The sequence below is a fragment of the Thamnophis sirtalis genome, unplaced genomic scaffold, assembly GCF_051295495.1.
Source record: "Thamnophis sirtalis isolate CommonGarterSnake01/CBP01778 unplaced genomic scaffold, rThaSir2_p1.2 scaffold_9, whole genome shotgun sequence".
NCBI classification, from domain to species: domain Eukaryota; kingdom Metazoa; phylum Chordata; class Lepidosauria; order Squamata; family Natricidae; genus Thamnophis; species Thamnophis sirtalis.
Genome location: NW_028261389.1, coordinates 9,650,912 through 9,676,323, shown reverse-complemented (window position 1 = coordinate 9,676,323; position 25,412 = coordinate 9,650,912). Strand labels below are relative to the sequence as shown.

Genomic DNA, 25,412 nt, shown 5'->3' with positions numbered 1-25,412 from the left:
AAATTATCTCTTATTCCTCTTGGAGATCCACATCCCCCTACATTTTATCACAATACTTTTTTTCCTCAGCTTTGTACCAGGATCCACTGTAGCTGTTCCCAGAGGAAGTCCTTCTGTTCTCATTTGTTTCCCAGTGGAAAGTTGCTTCATTTGGGACCTTTGCTGAAATGTAGCCCTGATAGCATATCGTACAAATTCAGCTGCTGCTCAAATTGTGGTTCTGAAAGCTGCTGTTGGTTTATAAATGAGATGGATTTATGTTGTAATATATTATAGGTTTTTTTATGTGCTTTAAAGTTTCTTTGAAGTGTTTTGGCACAAAAATCAAGACATGTTAAATCTCTGCCCATCAATCAATCAACCTAAGGAAGGCTGAAAAAACTTTTTTTCCCCAATATTTCTTTCTATTTTTCAGGATGAAGCTTTGTTAGGTGGGAATCTACCGAGATTAATCTTATCCCCCAACGCTGGGATGCACATTTGGTTCTGATTCTCAGGTATGTGGTTTAAATGCAGCTCCTTTCATGTCTATCTTCACTGTGTGTTATACAATAATTCCAACAAAAGTTTACATTCAGTAGCTGGAAATCGGTGGGTAATTTTCACGATCCACTTCTCCTAACTCCGTTTCCCTTCCATTTTCCCTTCCTTTCCCCTTGTTCATAGCCCATCCATAAGTATCCATCTCAAACTGCACAATACTAAAATAATGAAATGTTCAGTCTGATGTCAAAATGCAAACTCAGTTTTTTATACTTGCATATTGCTCCCTCAAGAACATCTATAGCCTCATCCTTCAATGGCCAGGTACTATTCATGTGATGGCGTCTAACACAGCTTTAAAAATCTAGCTCTAGAAAAAAAACTTATAAAATAAAATCTCTTGATTGTTCAAAGCTTCTAGCAGCTTAAGAGAGTAATGGAGACTTAATGCGGGGAAAAAAAGTGTTGAAAAGTTTGTGAAAAGCCTAAAACTGTGTGCCTGAGAAATCATAATCAAGCATTATTTGAGTAATGAAATGAAATTTGGCATTTGCAATCATGATGTGGATGGTCAGCATCCTTAGTTGTTACATGCACACATGATAAATGCACAACTTTTTAAAATTGAAGTCTTGCTCTAAATGCTCTTTTAAATTGTGTCTTGTATCAAGGCTTGTTTGAGTAAAGTAGAGGCTGTAGTAAGCACAGGCCGTCATAGCTTTTGGAAAGCATGTTGGTGAAGTGTTCCCTACCATCAGCCTTTCAAGATGCTGAACATCAATTCTGCTTTTTGTTCCCGGATATGTAGCAACATCTCTTAGGTTTTGCTGTATCCATCCAGAGGTGTCTGCAGAATTTTGTCATAATGGCTAAATGAGTGTTATAACCTTGAGATACAAGCACTGCACTCTTTGTTTCATCATTTACCCTCCTCAAAATCCCTCCATATCTACCCACCAAATTTATTCTCTAAGGCAGGGGTGTCAAACTCGAGACAACACGTCTATTCTGAACCTCTGATCTAGGCTTCCCAAGAGCATGAAGCAAACTCCTTGTCCTGACAAAAAACAGTAATTTTATTAATTTACTGTGAATTCTTCTCATTCACATCCAGCAAAGTCTTTCAAGGGAGGATTTAAAGTCACTGACATTATCTGGCTTGGAGAGTTGGCAGGCTGACATCTGCAAAACTTGGCAAAGAGTCTCAGAGAGTCACAAACCAATTAAGTGAACTAATTGTCTCCTGCAAACTCCACTCCCATTTCCCCCCCTCTTTTATTTCCTCTGGGAGGTCCTATTCATCGTCCACCTGTGGCCTTACTCCCAAGTCTCTCCCTGTTCTTTAGCTGCTCCCTTCTCCTGGCAAATCTGCACATGCAGCTGTTCAACTGCCTCACCGATGTCTGACTCCAAAGGAAGCTGATAACTGTCAGATGGCCCTGGCCCCCTCTCTGCCTCCGACACAGAGCCCTCATCAGAGCCTTTCCCAGACTCCAGGGCTGGCCCCAACCTTCTCACTGTCCGAATCTGCTGCCAGTTCTGCTAGCCACTGGTGGGTCACAACCAACTGCAGTGATTTAATTATATAGGATAGGTAGCAGCCCCCAAGTGTATCCAGTGTGGCTTTGTGTCTGCTGGCAGGCCACAACAACGTTGTTACGTGACATATTGCAACTCCCCCCCCCTTTGTTAAAACGGGGGTGGCCAGCATGTGATGTATTCAGCCTGTGGGCTGCGAGCTTGACATCTCTGCTCGAAGAAGACCTAAAAGGGAGGCAGAGGTGATCTTAGATGATTTCCATAATTTTATCATGTCTCAGACTTCACTTCATGATCAGCTAGTGAAGGAAACTCAATGGATACCAAATGAGGTTTCTGCCTACCTCATTCTTAAAATGTGATCTGGCACTACTTCAGCATTGCCCAACCAGATGTTATTAGTAAGAAGATAATCAGCAATAACCCTATAATGAAACTAACAAGTCCACCATAACTTTGTCTCCATTTATCACATTACTGATTCAATATAAGCAGAATATGTGAGTATCTTCTAAACATGTTAGCATGAGCTCCTATCACTCATCTAGGTTTCTGAGACTCATTTGTCAAATACTTCATTTCATTACATCACAATCTGTCTGGACAACCTTGTCATTGCAATTTCCACACCCAAGCAATTCCTTTGTTCCCTCTGACGATGAAATTTTATCTCTGTGGTCACCCGGCTTAGGTTAATAGCCTGGAACAAACCTCATTTAAAATCTTTTACATAATGAGAAGGAACAGAGAAAGACAGGGAAAAGGAGTTGGTGGGCTGATATGGGATCTCACAAATTCATATGAGCTCTTGGATAGATTCATGGCTCTTTAACAAGCTGTGGGTTGACTTGCCAGATTTTGTGTTAAGATTGACAACTGAAAAAGTAGAGTGAGCAGTTGTTGCTACACCATTACACCAATAATTAATGCCACATAACCAGCTGCAATTTTTTTCATCTACTATTTTTTTTCCCCTTTCAAACAAATTATGTCGTTATTATTGTTCGGACCAATAATGCATAGCTTAAGAGAGATAATAAATATTTAGCCCTTTAAAGGGAATCAGCCTAGTCAACAGTCCAGCTTTGTCAAAAATTAGCCGAATTGGAAGCATCAAATGAAAACGCAAATTTCTCTCATTTTGTTGATTTTTGTTCGGAACAGCCTCCTTTGGAATTTAATAAATTTAATAGGCCAGATGGATGGAGTGGCTGAATAGCTGCAAATAGAGTCATAAGTTAGGCAGCCTTAAAATTGACAAATTGTGTTGTGTAAAATGAAAATAGATAGGAGATATGTTGTAGGGCAAAAGAAGAAGGGGACAACAGAGAATGAGGTGGCTGGATGGAGTCATCGAAGCAGTCGGCGTGAGATTAATTAAATGGAGTCCAGGGGATGGTAGAGGACAGGAAGGCCTGGAGGAACGTTTTCCATGGGGTCGCGATGGGTTGGACACGAGTTAGCAACTAACAACAACAACAATATTGTAGCTGGGCCTTCAAATCAGTCTTGACTCCTGGCAATTTAGCAATAGCAATAGCAGTTAGACTTATATACCACTTCATAGGGCTTTCAGCCCTCTCTAAGCGGTTTACAGAGTCAGCATATTGCCCCCAACAACAATCCGGGTCCTCATTTTACCCACCTCGGAAGGATGGAAGGCTGAGTCAACCCTGAGCCGGTGAGATTTGAACAGCCGAACTGCAGAACTGCAGTCAGCTGAAGTAGCCTGCAGTGCTGCATTTAACCACTGCGCCATGCAGTTTTCTTGACAACATTTTTGGAAGTGGTTTGTCGCTGCCTTCTTCATAGAGTCAAGAGAGAGGGACTGGCCCAAAGTTATTAACCTGGCTTTGTGCTTAAGGCAGAATTATAACACACAATTTCCTGGTCTAGTCGTATAGTTCCTTTAAGCTCTGTATCGAACTAACTCTGAATTAGGAGACATACAAGGCTTAAAATTCAGGACAGTTACTAAGAATTCCATGTGATCACGTTTGTGCAATAAAATCCTATTAATGTATAAACAAAACTGGGCAAGGACAACACAAATGATGGCGAGCTCTATGCGGTTCCTCACACGGAATGGGGCAACTTGCCATGGCAATTCACCATAGGACAACTCAGTGTGGGATAGCTATAATATTATTATTAATAATAATATTAATAACACTAATAACATTACAAATAATATTAAGAGAGGAACAGGTCTAAAGTACAGTTATCTCGCATTAGCTTGCCCATGGAGAAGGGTCCCACATGTGAGTTGGCAACGTTGAGTTGGCTGTGTTGAGTTGGGCACAGCAAGTTGTTTGGAGCGGGTTGGGCCCTCCTCAAGTGCCTACGACACATGTAATCCCAAACTTCACCTTCGTGATCAAATGTTGATTTGGAGTATTATTTTTCTTCTTTTTTTTCAGATTAAATAAAGGCTAAAAGAGATCTGTTAAAGTTCTCAGCGAATAGAATAGAATTCTTTATTGGCCAAGTATGATTGGACACACAAGGAATTTGTCTTTGGTGCATATGCTCTCAGTATACATAAAAAGACAAGATTCATCAAGAATCATAAGGTACAAGAGCCGAGGTGGCGCAGTGGTTAGAGTGCAGTACTGCAGCCACTTCAGCTGACTGCTATCTGCAGTTTGGCGGTTCAAATCTCACCGGCTCAAGGTTGACTCAGCCTTCCATCCTTCCGAGGTGGGTAAAATGAGGACCCAGATTGTTGGGGGCCGTGGTGGCGCAGTGGTTAGAATGCAGTATTGCAGGCTAATTCTGCCCATTGTCAGTTCGATTCTCACTGGCTCAAGGTTGATTCAGCCTTCCATCCTTCCGAGGTCGGTAAAATGAGGACCCAGACTGTGGGGGCAATATACTGACTCTGTAAACCGCTTAGAGGGGGCTGAAAGCCCTATGAAGTCTAACTGCTATTGCTATTGCTATTGCTACAACATTTAATGATAGTCATAGGGTACAAATAAGCAATCAGGAAACAATCAATATAAATTGTTGGGATGCAAGCAACAAAGTTATAGTCCTGCAGTCATAAGTGGGAGGAGATGGGTGATAGGAACAATCAGAAGACTAATAGTAATAGTAATGCAGCCTTAGTGAATGGTTTGGCAGTGGTGAGGGAATTATTTGTTTAGCAGAGTGATGGGAAAAAACTGTTCTTGTGTCTAATTGTCTTGGTGTGCAGTGGTGTTGGATATAGATGTTCTTCATGTGAAATCAGTGATAATTTATTCCACATGCTAAGACCTTCAAGTGATCCATTGGTCATCATAGATGTTGTCCACTCCTTCATAGCAATATAAGTTATAAAATATAAGGCTATATTTTAAGAGTTTCTCTTCTGGATTTTCTAACATCGTACAATTTATTCTCCTGCTAAATGTCAGTTTCGTAACTTTTGCGTGATTTGTATCAGCTATGCTGCCTAAAGCGATATATCAGCTGTTCTAAAAGCATATGACACTTCCCTTTTTCTCTGTTTAATCCCCAATCTGTATCACATGAACTCTTCATGGCTGTAAAGAAGAAAATGGATTAAAAAATAGAGAAGATCAAAATGTCTATCGTAACATTACAAAAATGCAGGGCTGTTTTTATGTTTATGTCCATTTGCATTCATAAATGGACTATGTCTTAGATTTTCACTAGGGAAAAGTCAAATACTGGTACTTTTTTTGTTTATTATTTATTTATTTATTTATTTATTTGTCTTGTATGCTGCCCACTCCCGGAGGACTCTGGGTGGCTCACAATAGACAAGGGAAGAGGAAATAGCAATAGCAGTAGACTTATATACCGCTTCATAGGCCTTTCAGGCCTCTCTAAGCGGTTTACAGAGAGTCAGCATATTGCCCCCAACAATCTGGGTCCTCATTTTACCCACCTCGGAAGGATGGAAGGCTGAGTCAACCCTGAGCCGGTGAGATTTGAACCGCTGACCTGCTGATCTAGCAGTAGCCTGCAGTGCTGCTTTTAACCACTGCGCCACCTTGGCTCTAAATAGACAAAGACAACACTTAAAAAAAAACACAACATTCACAGTTTCCGTGGGGCTGGATGTTTCACAGGCCCCCCGGCCTGCTGGAGTAGCCAGGACTTGGTGGCTTTGCGGAAGGCCGGGAGGGTAGTAAGGGTCCGGATCTCCACGGGGAGGTCATTCCAGAGGGCTGGAGCTGCAACAGAGAAGGCTCTCCCCCGGGGGGTCGCCAGCCGACATTGGCTGGTGGATGGAATCCGGAGGAGACCTAGCCTGTGGGATCTGATCGGTCTATGGGAGGTAATCGGCAGGAGGCGGTCTCTCAGGTACCCAGGTCCGATGCCATGTAGGGCTTTATAGGTAGCGACCAGCACCTTGAAGCGGATCCGGAGACTAATAGGTAGCCAGTGCGGCTCGCGGAGGATAGGTGTAACGTGGGTGTACCTGGGTGCACCCACATCGCTCGCGCAGCTGCGTTCTGGACTAACTGAAGTCTTCGAACACTCTTCAAGGGCAGCCCCATGTAGAGCGAAGTTCCGGTCAGCTGCAGAATTGAACAGGGGGCTTCCGGTTAGGACCTTTGTTATCAAAAAAGCGAAGTCCTGGAAAAATAATCCTTAAAAATATGAAAAATTCTCCACAAAACTCTTGGTTGCCATTAAAAGAAGATGATTAACCAGACCGTAAACCAAATGACACTCCTTTTGGTGATACTTACCCAAGAAGCATTGATCCATTTTTTCATATGTATTTTTTCATATGTATTTTCTCCTGAGGAAACTGAAGTAGTTTCTTTGTGGGGTGAGGGGGGGGGAGATGGATTTGGATGTGGATAAATGGCAGAATAATATTAGATAGACATACCTACAATCCCTACTGATCAGATAAATATAGAAAGAGAAAATACTTGATTAAGTGAATGATGGCATACTGGCTGGGAGATTCTGGAAATTTGAAGTCCACAAATCTTCAATCTGCTATGGTCGCAAAACACCTTGGTGTAGTTTAATGGCTAGAGACACACCACCCAAAGATGGACAAAAGTCCTCCTGGAAATGTCTCAAAGTTTCTTTTTGCAGTTGCCTTTTGAAAAAGCACCTTTGGGACAACCATGATCTGGATGACTAAAAATCTCCATGGACTTCCTCCTGGAAATCCAGCAGTAGCTGTGAAACCAGGAGCACCTCTGAATCATGGGCTTATTGCTGTCCTCTGAAGTATAACCCACTACATTTATTCTCTAAGGCAGGGGTGTCAAACTCGAGACAACACATCTGTTCTGACCCAGGCTTCCCGAGAGCATGAAGCACTCCCTTTTCCCAACAAAAAACACTTTTATTAATTTACATTGAATTCTGCTCATTCACATCCAGCAGTCTTTCAAGGAAGGATTTATAGCCACAGACTTTATCTGTCTTGGAGAGCTGTCAGGCCAATATCTGCAAAACTTGGCAAGGAGTCTCGGAGAATCAGGAACCAATTAAGCGAACTAATTGTCTCCACTGCCCTTTCGCTTCTCTTTTATTCCCTATGAGAGGGGCTATTCATCATCCACCTATGGCCTTATTCCCAAATTGACCCCTGTTCTTTAGCTGTCCCCAGTGGTCAGCCAACTTTGGCTCTGGAGCCGCATGTGGCTCTTCCTCCCTCTGCTGTGGCTCCGTCACCGGTTGGCACCACAATTTTGAGAGGAGCTTCCGGTGGTGGTGGGGAGGGGTGTGAGAGAAGCACAGTGCGCCAGGAGAAGACTCTGTGGCAAGGGGAGGGTTTTCCAATTGTCTCCACAATTGATAGGGCTTTCGGTTATGACAGATAGAGGAAAACGTATGCCGCGCTAGGAGGAGACTCTATGGTGGGGGAACTGAAGTTCCGGTCCGCTGCAGAATTGAACAGGGGGCTTACGGTTAGGACCTTTGTGGCTCCCAGTGTTTTCTTTTCTGTGGGAAACGGGTCCAAATGGCTCTTTGAGTGTTTAAGTTTGCCGACCCCTGCCTTCGCCTGGCAACTTTGCGCTGGGAACAGGCTCCAGCTGTTTGTCTGCCTCACTAATGTCTGACTCTGAAGGCAGCTGATAACTGGCATACGGCTCTCGCCCCCTCTCTGCCTCTGACACAGAGCCCTCATCAGAGCCTTCTCTAGACTCAGGTGGGCAGAAGGGAGAGAAAAAGAAGAAGAGGAGGGAGGAAGAGAAAGAAAGAGAAGGAGAGAAGGTAGGAATGAGAAGAAAAAGGGTAGGAGAAGGGAAGAGGTAAGGGAAGGAAGAAGGGGAAGGAGACGAGGAAGGAAGGAAGTAGAGAAGGAAGGGAGGGAGAAAAGAAAAGAAAGAGAAAACGAGGTGGTGTCTTAGCAGGTGCGAAGGATGGTAAACAAAGCATTTTAAGCTATACCTTATAACCTTCCAAATGGAATAATAATAATATAAGAATGGCAAAGAAAAAGAATAATTATGTGAATGTATATAATATGTATGTAAGAGAATAAATGACAGTAAAAATATAAAGCATAATATAGGTAAATAATATTTGGTCATAAGTAGCTAAGTTTAAAGAAAGAAAGAAATGTACATAAAAATGGATAACGAATAAGGAGATTATGAATGAAAGATAGAAATGTATAGTAGGAAAAACACTAACTGCAAAGAAACCGATTCGGAACTGCGGTATGATATACGATGGAACTTATTGTTCCTATGTTGTTTTTAAGTTATGTGTTTGTTTTTGTTGATGTGCTTATGTGTTTAAAATAAAATAAAAAATTTATCACACAGAGCCTTCCCTAGACTCTAGGAGTGTCCCATGTTCCTCCCCAACCTCCTCACTGTCTGAATCTTCTGCCAGCTCTGCTGATTGCTGATGGGCCACAACAATATCTCTTTCCCCTTTAATTCTCCAGTAAGTAATCTTTCCCCAGAATTCCCCAATAATGCTGGAATTCAGAGAAAAAAGCAACTTTTATTTTGTCTGGATTGAATGTTAGCCTGTTTCACCCCTTCCAGAGCTCAGTAGCTTCCAGGCACCAGGACAAAGCCAGGACCAGGATGCTAATATACTATCAAATAAAATCTTGGCTTCAGAAGTTGTTGGTGCTTCATCACTGGAGGTTGTTAAGAAGGGACTGGACAGCCACTTGTCTCAAATTGTATGGGGTCTCCTGCTTGAGCAGGGGGTTAGACTAGAAGACCCCCAAGGTCCCTTCCAGTTCTATTCTGGTTGATCTGCCTATCAACAATACTTCACCCTGAATCTACGGGGGATCTCTCCCAATATTTCCATATAAATGTTGAACTAAAAGCAGGAGAGGACATATCATCTGACATTTTTATTCCAGAAAATTTTCATGTGATTGGCTGGCTATTCTTTCGGTACTGTCTTTCTCAAACTCGATGTCTGCTTGAGCTGTTGGTTTGTTGCTGTTATTCAGAAGGATTTATTCATTTTGCTTAAGTGTTTAAGTGTTTATTTCATTTGTATGCCACCCTTTTCCCCAAGGGGGACTCAGGGCGGCTCACAACTCAAACCAGGGAAGGGAGATACAGACAATTTGACAACAACACAAAACAATACATAATTTAAAAGCGCAACAATCATACCATTTGAGATAGGGGCAACGATTCTTTAGCCCCAGGCCTGTCGGAACAGCCAGGTTTTAAGGGCTATGCGGAAGGCCTGGAGGGTGGTGAGGGTTCGAATCTCCACGGGGAGTTCGTTCCAGAGGGTCGGAGCAGCCACAGAGAAGGCCCTCCTCCCGGTGGTCGCCAGTCGACACTGGCCAGCGGATGGAATTCGGAGGAGGCCTAGTCTGTGGGATCTAATCAGTCTATTGGAGGTAATTGGCAGCAGGCGGTCTCTCAAGTACCCAGGTCCAATACCATGAAGGGCTTTATAAGTGACGACTAGTGCCTTGAAGCGTATCCGGAGACCAATAGGCAGCCAGTGCAGCTTACGTCCTGTTGTTGCTTCTTTGTCTATTCCCTCCAATTGAAAAGGTGGCATGGAAATCTTAATTGAAATAACTGTGTACAGTGGTTTTTAGAAGCATCAGGACAGATATGTTTCTGAAATGAATTTGTAGGCTGTTGTTTTTTTTAACAATGGACTTCCTTTAACTAGGTATGCAATTGCTTGGCGGTTATGCAAAAAGCACCCTGATTTTTATGTGCTGTCAATAATAGAATATTCATGACACTTGAGATTTAGATTGAACTATGTATGATTAAGAGCTAGCAATGACATCCTTGAAACACTGTACAAGGAAGCACAATAGCAAATGCAAATATGACAAGTATAAACATAATTCCATAATTCCTATCTCTGGGTACCAGAAAGGCTGATTTCTAACTGATAAAAACAGCTGTTCAGAAACAGAGCTGTTATTTACAAGAAGTTTGCAAATCTGTTTACTGTAGATCTGCACAATGAAATAAAGGTTGCCCCATATATAAAGTCAAAGAAACTTTCACTAGATTCCATTTTAGGGTAGGTGTCTTATCTTTTATGCTATGTATTTTTTTATATATTTTTTCACTTTTCATGCAGCTGTTCCGTCTGCTAATGAGCTACCTAAAAATTTATACTTATACAATATTGTATCAACATTAAAATCTGCCCAAGCAGAGGGAAATATGTTCGCAAACAACACGGTGACAATTCCATGATTTCCACTCCCCTATTTTTAAAAATAAGCATCAGCTTTCTAGTTCTGTTGCATTAATTAAATCTATAATGTTCAAGTCAAAGTGATTGAATGACCCACTTAAGAAAAAAAAATTCAACTATTTTTTACTTGACAATTTGGGACACACACAGTACAAAGACAGTCTGGTTGCTGGAACAATAGATGTTTTGTTTATATGTTGTGAGCTGCCCAAACTAGTTTAGAGTTGGATAGCATCTAAGGCAAATAAATAAACAAATCTGGAAGATTGGAATATTTCTCTCCCACGGAGAAGCTTCAGTAGATTCAATGTTACCGTCAAATGCTAAAATACTTCCATTCTCGCTAGTGAAATGGGGCTTCATACCTGAATAAAAGGAAAACTCTGAAAAATGTACCTACATACCTGCCTCCTGTTCTGGTCCCCTTGAATGAAGCTGCTTACTTACTTTTTGTATAGGCTACCACTTTGCAGATCTAGTGCTTGAATCAGACTTTTGCTTCATATCCTGGAATGGGTGACCTGGGTGTAGACCAATTTTCAGGTTCTGCTCCATTTCTTAGAGCCAAGCGATAAAACTCATCCTGATGCTTGTAAAAGCCTCAGTTGGGGGTTTGAGACACAATTTTCCAGCTTTCTGTAGTGTAATGTCACACAGTGCAAGGGGCTAAGTGGGCTTCGTTCTTAATGCAAGAAGTTGTGATTGACCAGAACTTATGGAGTCTTGAGACCTTTGAGATTTAACTACTGTATTTTTCGGAGTATAAGATGCACCAGAGTATAAGATGCACCAAGGTTTTGAAGAAGCAATTTTTTAAAAAAGGTAGGTAGGTAGATAGAGGGATAAAGAGTGAGAGAAAGAGAGAGAAATAAGTAGGTAGGTAGGGGGAGAGAGAGAGAGAGTAATTAGGTAGGTAGGTAGGTTGGTAGATAAAGGGATAGAGAGAGAAATAGAGAGAAAAGAGAGAGAGAGAGAGAGAGAGAGAGAGAGAGAGAGAGAGAGAGAGAGAGAGAGAGAGAAATACCGTAGGTAGGTAGGGGGAGAGAGGGAGTGTACGTAGGTAGGTAGGGAGAGGGAGGGAGAGAGAGAAATACAGTAGGTAGGTAGGGAGAGAGACAGAGTAGGTAGGTAGGTAGATGTTTCAGGTGCATTTATCCATGTGCTGGAGAATGAAATCACTGACAATCTGCAGCACCTAAGACTTTGTTTCTGCTGGCACAGCACATGATCAATGTAATTCTCATCAATCAGTTAAAGAGCTTTCCAAAAGGAAATTTTTTTTTGCACTCTGCAAACCTTCCCAAAACGGCCCCTTTTTTCGTGAAAACGGGCCCATTTTTTTTAAAAAAAAGGCATGAATAGCCTTGGGGGGGGCTTGCAGAGTGCTCCTGCCCCCCCCCAGAAAAACAAGCAAAAAATGGCCCGTTTTTCACGAAAACAGACCTGTCTTTTGTCAAAATATTGCATGCATAGCCTTATGGAGGCTTATAGAGTGCTTCTGGGGCCTGGGGGTGTGTGTCAAAAAAAGGCACATCTTTTGCTCATTTCTGCCCTCCCCAGCCCCCAGGAGCTCTTTGAAAGCCTCCATAAGGGTATGCACAGCCATTTTGCTGTAGGGGAGGGTCCTTCGGGAGGCAAAAAATGCTGTATTCGATGTATAAGACGCACCCAGATTTTCAGCCTCTTTTTTGAGGAAAAAGGTGTGTCTTATACTCCGAAAAATATGGTACCTGCTCAATGCAGGAATTCAGACCAAAGCAGACAGTAATCCAGAGTTTGCTTGAAGAGATCCAACAAATTTCAACAAAAGAGTCCACTGCCATCCTTGAATCTCCGTTCCAGTCAAATATCTCTTACTAGTAAGAATGTTTTCATATTTTAGAACAAAATTTCTGTTATTTAGCTTCCTGCATTCTGGAAGGATGAAGATAATCGTTGTGACCCGCTGGTGGCCAGCGGAACTGGTAGCAGAGTCCGACAGTGAGGAGGTTGGGGAGGAACATGGGCCAGTCCTGGGAGCTGAGGAAAGCTCAGATGACGGCTTGGAGGCAGAGAGGGGCAGAGAGGGAGCTACACAGCAGTGAGGCAGAGGAACAGCTGAAGCCTGTTCCCAGAGCTGCCAGAAGACAAGAACAATTAAGAAAGCAGGGTAGACTTAGGAGTAAAGCCACACCTTGGAGGTGATTGGCCCCTCCCATAGGAAACAAAAGGGGAGCAAATGGGGAGTGGGCTTTTGCAGGAAACCATTTGTTCATTCAGTCATTACAAGAGTGCAAAGTTCTGTTTGTGACTATATGAGACTCTGTGCCAAATTTTGTTTCGCCCTGCGTTTGGAAACTAGTTATCCGGCAACTCTCCAAATGAGATAAGGTTTGTGTTGATAACTATTCCTCTGAAAGACTGTTTGCTAAGTCTTGCTGACCGTGAATGAAAGGAATTCACAGTTGTGTAAATAAAAGGGGTTTTGCCCGGACCAAGATGCTGCTTCTTGCTTTTTAAGGAAGCTGGGGTCAGAACAATGATGGCCATCCTCTGAAAAATGCTATCATATATTCTCCTAGTCTTCCTTTCTGAGAACTAGCACTATTTTATTTATTATAAATAAATTTATACGCCGCCCATCTAACCATCAAGTGATTTTAGGTGGCATACAAGATTTTTTTAAGAAACCACAATATAAAACAGTCAAACAATTTTAACATTGAAATGAACAAAAATAGCTAAGGAAGGAACCCATATATAACAGGGCGGAGGTGGAGTCTTCTCTTAATCCACTAATCACCTCCAGACTGGGATAGTTCCATTGGGTCCTCAGATCAATCACAGAACCAGGTTTTCAGATCCTTCTGAAAGGCCAAGATGGGGAGGATGTATCTCATCTCCAGAGGGCAGGAGCCATGCTAGAGAAGTCTCTTCTCCTGGATCCGACCAGCTGGAATTCCTTGACCTAACCACGGGTTAAATCCAGCAGGTTCTGACAGGTTCTGGAGAACCAGTAGTGGAAATTTTGAGTAGTTTGGAGAACCGGCAAAAACCACCTCTGGCTGGCCCCAGAGTGGGGCGGGAATGGAGATTTTGCAGTATTCTTCCCCTGCCACGCCCACCAAGCCCCGCCCACAGAACCAGTAGTAAAAAAAATGAATTTCACCACTGGACCTAACCAACACTTTTATGTAGCTCCCTCAAATGCTGGCTGGGGAATTCTGGGAGTTGAAGTCCGGACATCTTCAAGTTGCCAAGGTTGAGAAACACTGTGCTAGTCATTCCCGACTCTAGGGGGCGGTGCTCATCTCTGTTTCAAAGCCGAAGAGCCAGCGCTGTCCGAAGACGCCTCCGTGGTCAAGTGGCTGGCATGACTAAATGCCGAAGGTGCACGGAACGCTGTTACCTTCCCACCAAAGCTGGTTCCTATTTTTCTACTTGCATTTTTTAATATGCTTTTGAACTGCTAGGTTGGCAGAAACTGGGACAAGTAACGGGAGCTCACTCCATTATGCGGCGCTAGGGATTCGAACCGCCAAACTACTGATCAACAAGCTCAGCGTCTTAGCCACTGAGCCACCATCCCTCAGTCAGTGATATTACCTGGGTTCAATTATATTACAGTACTTATGCTATAATTTCCACTTCCTCCTTCCAAGTGATTCAACGGTTTATACAAAAAGTATATCTTGATTTTAGTGGCATCTTAGCCACTGAGCCACCGCGTCCCTATAACATTGTTAACATGCACCAAAAACCATAATCCCCATTTTATTGATTGCCCCTGATTTTTGTATGTGTGAGTATTTAGTTGGTCATGCACATACTCACTGCTTATAAAATAACATGCAAGTTCTTGTATTCTATATGCCCCTCCCCACTTTCCTTTTCCTTCCTTTTTTTTTCTTTTTGCCTAGCTTTTAAGTAACTAAATTCAGGAAGTGGAGGCTGAAAGGCTGCTTTGTTGAAGGCTAAGCAACATTTCAATCATTGTAGTGGTGGGAAAATCTATCTGGATTTGTTCGTTCTTCTTTTTCCCTCCCTCACCCCACCCCTCCCTTCTCAAAGAGAGAATTGGCAAACCAGGAAGAATAGTCTTTGTCATGTGAAAACATGGTGCCCATACATGGTGCTGGAGGCTCCCTCCTCCCCACCAATTGTCCCATGACTTTGCCAGAAGAGAAAAGCTATAAGAGAAAAAAAAAGGAGGAAAAAAAAGAAAAGGAAAGAAAGAAAGGCGCACTTGATAGAGTTGTGAAGAATGTTTGAATGGCTATTGGGTGTCGGGCATTGTCTTGAAGTGACCTCAATTCGGTACAGTAGAAACCCTAGGAAAATGCTATCTGAAGTCACAATACTGCTATTCTCTGCCATTTAGCAAAAAAGAGATTAGTTAAAAGAGTGACGTTCCGTGCAGAGAGTTCCAAGTATTTGGTGAAACAAAAGGAGTCTGAAATGTTTTTGAAGTTATTTTTAATTGAGTTGAACTAATTTAATAAAGGGCCCAAGGAAGGAAGGAGAGGGGGGGGGAGGTGGAAATCAAGGATTGTGATTGTTTTATAATTCCTCACAGATGGAATGGACATTTATAGCACATTTCTTTGGTCTCGGAGAGAACAGTAGTCCCATTTACAGCTACTGTTCGCAATTTAAGCCCCGCTCTGAAATGAAGTCTTTTCAAGAAGCTTGACAGCTTATAAATAAATCTGTCTGATAAAATTGAGCATAAACTGCATCTGTGGTTGGTTTGCCAAAATTAATTCGACATTTAATTAGAAATTGCAGTCAAACATATTTAATAAAAAGAAAAAAAGAAAAACCAGCTTTGGATAGTAAATCAAATGGAATCCGATTTTCAGCAGATATCGGATTTTCTTCTTCTTCTTTTTTATCACAAAAAGGTAAACAAAACGATAAAGTAGAAAAATGAAGCGGTAGCCTAACCTTTGTGATCCATAAATCTATAGGGGCTGAAGCTGAAAGAATTTGAACGGAGCTGATGTGATTATTGGAGAGAAGTGGTTAATTAATTGGCTTCAAATTCCCAGTGGAAGCTATTGTGTGACAATTTTTTTGTTGTTGTTGATTCTGTAATTAGGATTTTCAGTGGTGGCGCTGGAAATTTGTTGTAAACACTGACATAAATCAATATGGTTTTTATTAGCAGAGTGGCAGAGTTCAGAGCTAGAACTGCGCTTCCAGTATTTTGCATACTTTGGACATGTTAAGACCATAAAATGTTGATTCCCACCCACTGGTAGGATGATTGCAACAATTAGCAAAACCGTGAGCCCGCAAGAGAGCAAATGTGGCATGGTCCTATTAGGGGTGAATTAGCAAGAGAGAGGATGGTAGGAGAACGTGGTCCATTCTCAAGTCCTGCAGGATCTGGGGGGGAAAAAGAAAGTTTTGGGGTCCTTGGGGCTCTCTGAACTTGATTTTTAAGAGCCTAGGTGGCACAGTGGTTAGGGTGCAGTACTGCAGGCCACTTCAGCTGACTGTTATCTGCAGTTCAGCGGTTCTAATCTCACCGGCTCAAGGTTGACTCAGCCTTCCATCCTTCCGAGGTGGGTGAAATGAGGACCCAGACTGTGGGGGCGATATGCTGACTCTGTAAACCGCTTAGAGAGGGCTGAAAGCCCTATGAAGCGGTATATAAGTCTAACTGCTATTGCTATTGCTATTTTTTTTTGCAGATATTTTATTACCTAACTAGGTAAAATCATCAGTGCTAGAAAGGAGTGGGACGTGCTCTTGGTTTATATACAAATTGATAACCCTGTCAGTGTTGGAAGGAATGTTCCGGGGGATCTACTGGTAGCACTATTGATATTATCTAGTTGGGTAATGAAACATCTGCGAAAAAAACAAAACAAAACCCCACCCCACCAAGCTCAAAGGCCACCAAGAAACCTAAAGTTCAACCCCAAAGAGGTTATGGTAGGCAACATAAGACCTACAACCCATAACATATTCTGCACAGCCCATCTGATGACTACTAAAATCAATGATCTATGTCATGTCTAGATGGTATGTCTTAAAGGTAAAGGTTCCTTTTGCACATAGGTGCTAGTTATTTTAGACTCTAGAGGGCGGTGCTCATCTCCGTTTCAAAGCCGAAGAGCCAGCGCTATCCGAAGATATCTCCATGATCATGTGGCCGGCATGACTAAATGCCGAAGGCACATGGAACACTATTACCTTCCCACCCAAGGTGGTTCCTATTTTTCTACTTGCATTTTTAACATGCTTTCGAACTGCTAGGTTGGCAGAAGCTGGGACAAGTAACGGGAGCTCACTCCATTATGTGGTGCTAGGGATTCGAACTGCCGAACTGCTGACCTTTCTGATCGACAAGCTCGGCGTCTTAGCCACTGAGACAGCGTGTCTCCTGTATGTTTAGATAGCTGCAATTTCCCAGTTAAATTTAAATTTTGCATACAATTAGAATTCTGTGTTTAATGTTAATGTATTTAATGATTGGATTTATGTCCCGCCTTTCCTTCAGGAATTGTCAGCACCTGCTTGGATTTTGATGAGAATCAACAGAATTCAAGGGGAGTTGGGCTTAGTTCACTTGTAGGGATGTAGGGATTCTAGGCTGACCCCTCTTTTAATTCTGCCCTCAGATTCTGCCACTCTTTCTCCTACAGGAATTGAGGTGGCATATCTTCTACCTCCTCATCCTTTCTCTGATCCCAAGACAGGTTGGGGTAAGCAAGAGAGAAAGAATGGTCCATGAGATTCTAGGTTTGAGAGCGCACTTGAACTGCTGTGCCGTGTCCTTAAGCAACATCTTAATTACTGCACCAACTGTCTTTCAAAGACTTACTAAGTTTTTTGAGGGACCTCATGTGGATGAGTCAACAAAGGAAATGAATGTAATTGAACCAAGTTCTATATTTAGAACAAAGCTCACATTATAAAGTTTGCATCTTTTTTTTTTTTACATTTTGATAAATTCATTTCTCTCCTTTCGGTCTCCAGGATCAGATCCAAGAACGATTGTTACCTATGGCAAAGGGCAGTGGTGGGTTTCAAAAATTTTTGGGAACCGCTTCTGTAGGTGTGGCCTGCTTTCCGGGTCCACTGGTGGAACCTCTTCTAACCGGTTTGGTAGATTTGACGAACCGGTTCTACCGAACTGGTCCGAACCTGTTGGAACCCACCTCTGGCAAAGGGAGAAAAAAGTGCCCCACCAAATTCTATTTCCTTCCCAGTGAATAATTATTTGAACCCTGAATAGGATGTTAGAGTAGCAGGGCAGTGGTGGGATTCAATTTTTTTTAAACTACCCATTCTGTGGGTGTGGCTTGGTGGGCGTGGCATGGCTTGGTGGGTGTGGCTTGGTGGGCATGGCAGGAGAAGGATATTGCAAAATCCCCATTTCCCCCCAATCAGCTGCGACTTGGGAGGCAGAGAATAGATGGGGCGGGGTCAGTTAGACCTGGTATTTGCTGGTTCCCCCAAACTACTCAAAATTTCCACTTCTGGGGGCAAGCCTGAGGGAGAGAAGGGGGATAGGAAAGGAGAGGCCTCTGTGGGACAAGGAGAAGAGAGGCTTCTGTGGGGCAAGCCTGAAGGAGAGAAGGGCATAGGAGAGGATCAATGGGGACAGCCTGAGGGAGAGAAGGGAATAAGATAGGAGAGGCCTCTGTGGGACAAGGAGAGGAGAGGCTTCTGTGGGGCAAGCCTGAGGGAGAGAAGGGGAGAGGAGAGGCCTCTGTGGGGCAAGCCTGGGGGAAAGAAGGGGAGGGGAGAGGAGAGGCTTCTGTGGGGCAAGCCTGAGGGAGAGAAAGGGAGAGGAGAGGCCTCTGTGGGGCAAGCCTGGGGGAAAGAAGGGGAGAGGAGAGGAGAGGCTTCTGTGGGGCAAGCCTGAGGGAGAGAAAGGGAGAGGAGAGGCCTCTGTGGGGCAAGCCTGGGGGAAAGAAGGGGAGAGGAGAGGAGAGGCTTCTGTGGGGCAAGCCTGAGGGAGAGAAGGGGAGAGGAGAGGCCTCTGTGGGGCAAGCCTGGGGGAAAGAAGGGGAGAGGAGAGGAGAGGCTTCTGTGGGGCAAGCCTGAGGGAGAGAAAGGGAGAGGAGAGGCCTCTGTGGGGCAAGCCTGGGGGAAAGAAGGGGAGAGGAGAGGAGAGGCTTCTGTGGGGCAAGCCTGAGGGAGAGAAAGGGAGAGGAGAGGCCTCTGTGGGGCAAGCCTGGGGGAAAGAAGGGGAGAGGAGAGGAGAGGCTTCTGTGGGGCAAGCCTGAGGGAGAGAAAGGGAGAGGAGAGGCCTCTGTGGGGCAAGCCTGGGGGAAAGAAGGGGAGAGGAGAGGAGAGGCTTCTGTGGGGCAAGCCTGAGGGAGAGAAAGGGAGAGGAGAGGCCTCTGTGGAGCAGGCCTGAGGGAAAGAAGGGGAGAGGAGAGGAGAGGCTTCTGTGGAGCAAGCCTGAGGGAGAGAAGGGGAGAGGAGAGGCTTCTGTGGGGCAAGCCTGAGGGAGAGAAGGGGAGAGGAGAGGCCTCTGTGGGGCAAGCCTGGGGGAAAGAAGGGGAGAGGAGAGGAGAGGCTTCTGTGGGGCAAGCCTGAGGGAGAGAAAGGGAGAGGAGAGGCCTCTGTGGGGCAAGCCTGGGGGAAAGAAGGGGAGAGGAGAGGAGAGGCTTCTGTGGGGCAAGCCTGAGGGAGAGAAAGGGAGAGGAGAGGCCTCTGTGGAGCAGGCCTGAGGGAAAGAAGGGGAGAGGAGAGGAGAGGCTTCTGTGGAGCAAGCCTGAGGGAGAGAAGGGGAGAGGAGAGGCTTCTGTGGGGCAAGCCTGAGGGAGAGAAGGGGAGAGGAGAGGCCTCTGTGGGGCAAGCCTGGGGGAAAGAAGGGGAGGGGAGAGGAGAGGCTTCTGTGGGGCAAGCCTGAGGGAGAGAAAGGGAGAGGAGAGGCCTCTGTGGGGCAAGCCTGGGGGAAAGAAGGGGAGAGGAGAGGAGAGGCTTCTGTGGGGCAAGCCTGAGGGAGAGAAAGGGAGAGGAGAGGCCTCTGTAGGGCAAGCCTAGGGGAAAGAAGGGGAGAGGAGAAGAGAGGCTTCTGTGGGGCAAGCCTGAGGGAGAGAAAGGGAGAGGAGAGGCCTCTGTGGGGCAGGCCTGAGGGAAAGAAGGGGAGAGTAGAGGCTTCTGTGGGGCAAGCCTGAGGGAGAGAAAGGGAGAGGAGAGGCCTCTGTAGGGCAAGCCTAGGGGAAAGAAGGGGAGAGGAGAAGAGAGGCTTCTGTGGGGCAAGCCTGAGGGAGAGAAAGGGAGAGGAGAGGCCTCTGTGGAGCAGGCCTGAGGGAAAGAAGGGGAGAGGAGAGGAGAGGCTTCTGTGGAGCAAGCCTGAGGGAGAGAAGGGGAGAGGAGAGGATCAATGGGGCCAGCCTGAGGGAGAGAAGGGGATAAGATAGGAGAGGCCTCTGTGGAGCAAGGAGAGGAGAGGCTTCTGTGGGCCAAGCCTGAGGGAAAGAAGTGGAGAGGAGAGGCCGATCCTAACTACTCATTAATTTTCAAGCTGTAAGTGTCGATTTATCAAGTCCGATCGCATAGTTTCGTAGCGGAGCACGGGTATCCAGCAAATGAAGTATACAACATTCTGACTTTCAAGGATGGAAAGCGACCAGGAGGATGTGGAGGATGGCATTGCCCCTTGCTTCTCCCTGCCTCACAGTAAGGCCGGCAATCTCTGACTCTGACTCCATGCGATTTGACTCCTGACTTTAGTGAGCTCTAGAAGAACCTTGCAACTGACCTTACGTCAAGTTTCTGTAACTTCCAACTCGGTTTCCACAACCCCAGTGTGAGAATTCTCCAAGCGGGGTCTCTCCGTAAATCCCATGTGCTCTTTTTACACAGCCAGCCCCCTTCCTCCACCCTAGCCATCTGAGGGTTCTTGTGATCAGGCCAAAACAATGTGCTATATTGTGATGTGGCAAGGAGACAAAGCTACGAATGAAAGCAGATGGTATTATCTCTGTGTACAAAGCCCTGTTTGGATTTTCTGATAATTATCTGATTGATTTTTTTTTTAAAGGAATCATTAGGAAGATAGCTAATACCAAGTGTGAACATGAGAGCATTCTGTGTGCGCCAGGATTTTGTTGTGATTTTTTTTTTCATCGTTTGGGTAAAGTTTGAATGAGCAATTCTTCATTTAGAAGAAGGACCAGGGATGACATGATAGCAGCCTTCCAATATCTAAGGGGCTGCCCCAAGACGAGGGGATCAACCTATTCTCAAGTAAACAATCAGTGGGATGGCTTGTCTCCAGAAATTGTGGGTGTTCTATCGCTGGAGGTTTTAAAAAAGAATTTGGATAGCCGTTTGTCTGAAATAGCATACAGTCCAGGGGTGGGTTTCAGGCGGTTCGCGGCGGTCCCCGCGAACCGGTTGGTCGGCGAACCCGTAAGTAAGTAACTTCCGGGAACGCCAAAGGGTCCACCCGCCCGCCCACGTTTCTTACCCGGTTTTGACGAGTTGTGTGCTTCCACGCATGCGCAGGACGCATACAGCGCCTGCGCGATCCTCCAGGAGCAGCTGGAGCATCGCACAGATGCTAGTACGCATGCGTGCACTGCGCGCGTGCACGAGGACGCCGCCGGCCCCGTTCCAACTGAACCAGTTGGAACGTGGCGAGAAACCCACCCCTGATACAGTCTCCCACTTGAGCAAGGGGTTAGACTAGAAGACCTCCAGGTTCCCTTCCAACTCTGTTATTCTGTAACCCTTCTAATTTAGGTGTTATGGATTCAGGGGGTATTTTTACAGAAAAGCGCCCCCAAAATAGATGCACGGATTAAAAGTATAACTATAGGGTAGTAGATGCCAGCATTTACATCTTCTTTGCTACATCCCCGTGGATACAATTCAATATTTTGGTTTTAATTTCAAAACCCTTCAGGGCTGTCATTTTAATAGTAATATGAGAGCGTAGAAAATGCATCCAAAGGTAAAGGTTCCCCTTGCATATATGTGCTAGTCGTTTCCAACTCTAGGGGGCAGTGCTCATGTCCATTTCAAAACGGAAGAGCCAGCGCTGTCCGAAGACGTCTCCGTGGTCATGTGGCCGGCATGAGTACACACCAAAGGTGTACGGAACACTTCAAGGGTGGGTTCCGGCTTCTTCTACTGCCGGTTTGCTCAGAGATGTACTTCGGGTGCATGGGCTTGATGCGCGCTACATGGACATGTGCAGTAGATAAAAAAGCAAGATGACACCACCTATGGCGCCACCAATAGAACTGGTTCAGGGGCGTGGCCGGTCGAGTTACTATCTACTTGGCTTAACTGGTTCAAACCGGTAGGAATCCACCTCTGGAACGCTGTTACCTTTCCACTAAAGGTGGTTCCTATTTTTCTACTTGCATTTTCACATGCTTTCGGTTAGCAGAAGCTGGGACAAGTAACGGGAGTTCGCTCTGTTATGGCATGCTAGGGATTCGAACCACCAAACTGCCGACCTTTCTGATCGACAAGCTCAATGTCTTAACAAATGAGCCACCCCGCCGAATATGCATAGAGAACTCTGGAATATGTGGGAGCCATCTGTTTTCCTTCTTCTCCTTCTCCTTTTACTTCTCCTCCTCCCCATCGTCCTCTTCCTCCTCTTCTCCTCTCTAGGGCTGAGAGAAAGGGACCATTTTCAACATATGCATGATATTGTTAACACAGATAAAAAGGGAGAAGGCGTTGCACTGCAACGCCTAATCTACCATCTTGTTAATATTTATTTTTATCCTTAACCTTTAAGAATGCCTATGGATAAAGAAAAGGGACACAGTGTCTCAGTGGCTAAGACACTGAGCTTGTCGATCAGAAAGGTTGGCCGTTCAGTGGTTCAAATCCCTGACACTGTGTAACGGAGTGAGCTCCTGTTACTTGTCCCAGATTCTGCCAGCCTAGCAATTTGAAAGCATGTAAAAATGCAAGGAGAAAAATAGGAACCACTTTTGGTGGGAAAGTAACAGCATCCCGTGTGCCTTTGGCGTTTAGTCCAGAGGTGTGTTACTCCTGGTTTAGCCCAGATCGGGTGAACCGGTAGTAGTGGTGGTGGGAATTGTCACACATGCACACGAGCGAACCGGTAGTAAAAAAACTGGAAACTCACCACTGGTTTAGTCATGCCAGCCACATGACCACAGAGATGTTGCTGGCTCTTCAGCTTTGAAATGGAGATGAGCACTGCCTCTTAGAGTTGGGAACAACTAGCACATATGTGCGAGGGGAACCTTTACCTTTATAGAATAAAAATAGAAATAAATAGAATTGTAGAATCAAAGAATTGTACAATTGAAAGATGATATGAAAATCGTCAAATGCAACTCAGTTATCCAAATTCAAACAAAAACATACAAAGCTAATCTGCTTCAGCACAATCACTAATGGACAATCCATCCCACCTCTGGTTAATTGGTTGCCATTTTTCTCTTGAATTTCAGTGACTGTGAAAATTGTCAATTGTCCATGTCATGGTTGTCTCAAAGGTACTTTTGCCAAGAGGCAACTGGACTTGTTTTTCCTTTGAAAACATTTTACTTCTCATCCAAGGAGCTTCTTCAGTTCTATTTGGACTTCAATGTGAGTTGCTGTATCTAACTTGATACAGTTGGGTAGACCTTCTTGTGAAATAGTTCCTGATTACCAGGTTAAAAATATTAGGCTAGGTGAAGAATTATGTGACAAGACATAAGGAAACTCCCAGTATTTCTACCTCATTCCACGCACACTACAATTTTTCTCAAGTAGTGATAATCAAGTTCTGTTGAGAATCAAACTGTCAAAGGAATGAGATGGCATGTGTTGGCTGAGCCAAATTTTAGCAGGACATTAGTTCTGATTAAAACAAAGAACAAAGTAATTGGCGTTCTTCAGGCAATCAATGTGATACTACTGGAAATACTTTTTTTTGGGGGGGGGGGGATTGTGATCTCTCTGCTTACCATGGTGCAAAATATGAACAATTTTATAGTTAGTTATAGTTATAGTTTTATTGATTTGTATGCCGCCCACTCCCGAAGGACTCCAGGCGGCTTACAATAAAACAAGGGAGGGGGAATAATACACAAACAACATTAAAATATACAACAATCACAATCTCCGGGGGGCTGGATATTTCGAGAGCCCCCCTGCCTGCTGGAGCAGCCAGGACTTAACAGCTTTGCGGAAGGCCGGAAGGGTAGTAAGGGTCCGGATCTCCACGGGGAGATCGTTCCAGAGGGCTGGCGCTGCAACAGAGAAGGCTCTCCCCCGGGGAGTCGCCAGCCGACATAGGCTGGCAGATGGAATCCGGAGGAGACCTAACTTGTGTGATCGAATCGGTCTATGGGAGGTGATCAGCAGGAGGCGGTCTCTCAGGTACCCAGGTCCGATGCCATGAAGGGCTTTATAGGTAACTACCAGCGCCTCGAAGTGGATCCGGAGACTAATGGGTAACCAGTGCAGCTCGCGGAGGATAGGTGTGACGTGGGTGTACCTGGGTGCACCCACAATCGCTCGCGCGGCTGTGTTCTGGACCAGCTGGAGTCTTCGAACACTCTTCAAGGGCAGCCCCATGTAGGGCGCATTACAATAATCCAGTCAATTTTATTCTCCCTGCCTTTTTTATAGAATTTTTTTTATCAAAACCATGGGTTTTTGCCTATAAATGAAAGAAGTGGAAGTGAAGTTCTCAGTGCTGTGAAAGAACAATAAAATAACAACAAACAACATTACACTTAGGTAAGAAAAACCAAAAGTACACATACAAACTGTGTGAAATTAGACTTAATAGTAATAACTGCAAGAGGGATCTTGGAGTCTTAGTGTACAACCAGCTAAATATAAGTCATCAGTGTGCAGCGGCAGCCAAAAAACCCAGTGCAATCCTAAATTGCATTAACAGAGGGATACAATCAAGATCATGTGAGGTACTAATACCACTCTATAAAGCCTTAGTAAGATCACACTTAGAGTACTGCATCCAGTTTTGGTCACCATACTATAAAAAAAGATGTTGAGACTCTAGAAAGAGTGCAGAGAATCAAGAGGAGTAGGGGACTGGAAGCTAAAGCATGCAATGAACAGTTGCAGGAACTGGGCATGGCTAGTCTAGTGAAGAGAAGGACCAGGGGAGACAGGATAGCAGTCTTCCAATATTTGAGGGGCTGTCAAAGAGAGGAGGGCTATTTTCCAAAGCACCTGAAGGCCGGACAAGGAATAATGGATGGAAACTGAACAAGGAGAGATTCAACTTGGAAGTAAGGAGAAATTTTCTGACAGTGGGAACAATCAACCCATGGAACAGAAGCTGCCTTCAGAGGTTGTAGGAGCTTCATCACTGGAGGCTTTCCAGAAGACTGGACTGCCATTTGTCAGAAATGGTGTAGGCCAGGGTCTCCTGCTCAGGAAGGGGGTTGGATTAGATGACCTACAAGATACCTTCCAACTCTGTCAATCTGCTTTTTTTTTTAACAATCTCAAGAGGTCTCCATGGGACTGTTTATTACATTGGAAGTCCTTAAAGATCTTGAAGCAGAGATTCTGGTGACCAGATCAGTCGACCACAAGAGGGAGCCACTAATCTGCACTTTGGTGAGGGGCTAACAGTTCTATAGGCTACAGCAGTAATGCTCAACCTTGGCAACCTCAAGAAGTGTAGAGTTCACTTCCTAAAATTCCCCAGCCAACTCCCTAAGGAATTCTCATAGTTGAGGGCCACACATGTTAAAGTTGCTAGAATTGAGTAATGTTGGGCTAGAATTGAGTAACATTGGACCAAGAACTCATGACTGGCATATAGGTGGCGT

The 25,412-nt window shown here is 44.5% G+C and overlaps 1 protein-coding gene across 1 annotated transcript in view; it reads left to right on the top strand.

Moving 5' to 3' along the window:
• SOX5 (SRY-box transcription factor 5) overlaps positions 1-25,412 on the top strand; it is an 803,583-nt gene that overhangs the window by 172,498 nt on the left and 605,673 nt on the right. The window contains exon 2 of the mRNA XM_087722779.1: positions 416-497. The gene's annotated coding sequence lies outside the window, so the exon portion shown is untranslated. The remainder of the gene's footprint in view (positions 1-415; positions 498-25,412) is intronic.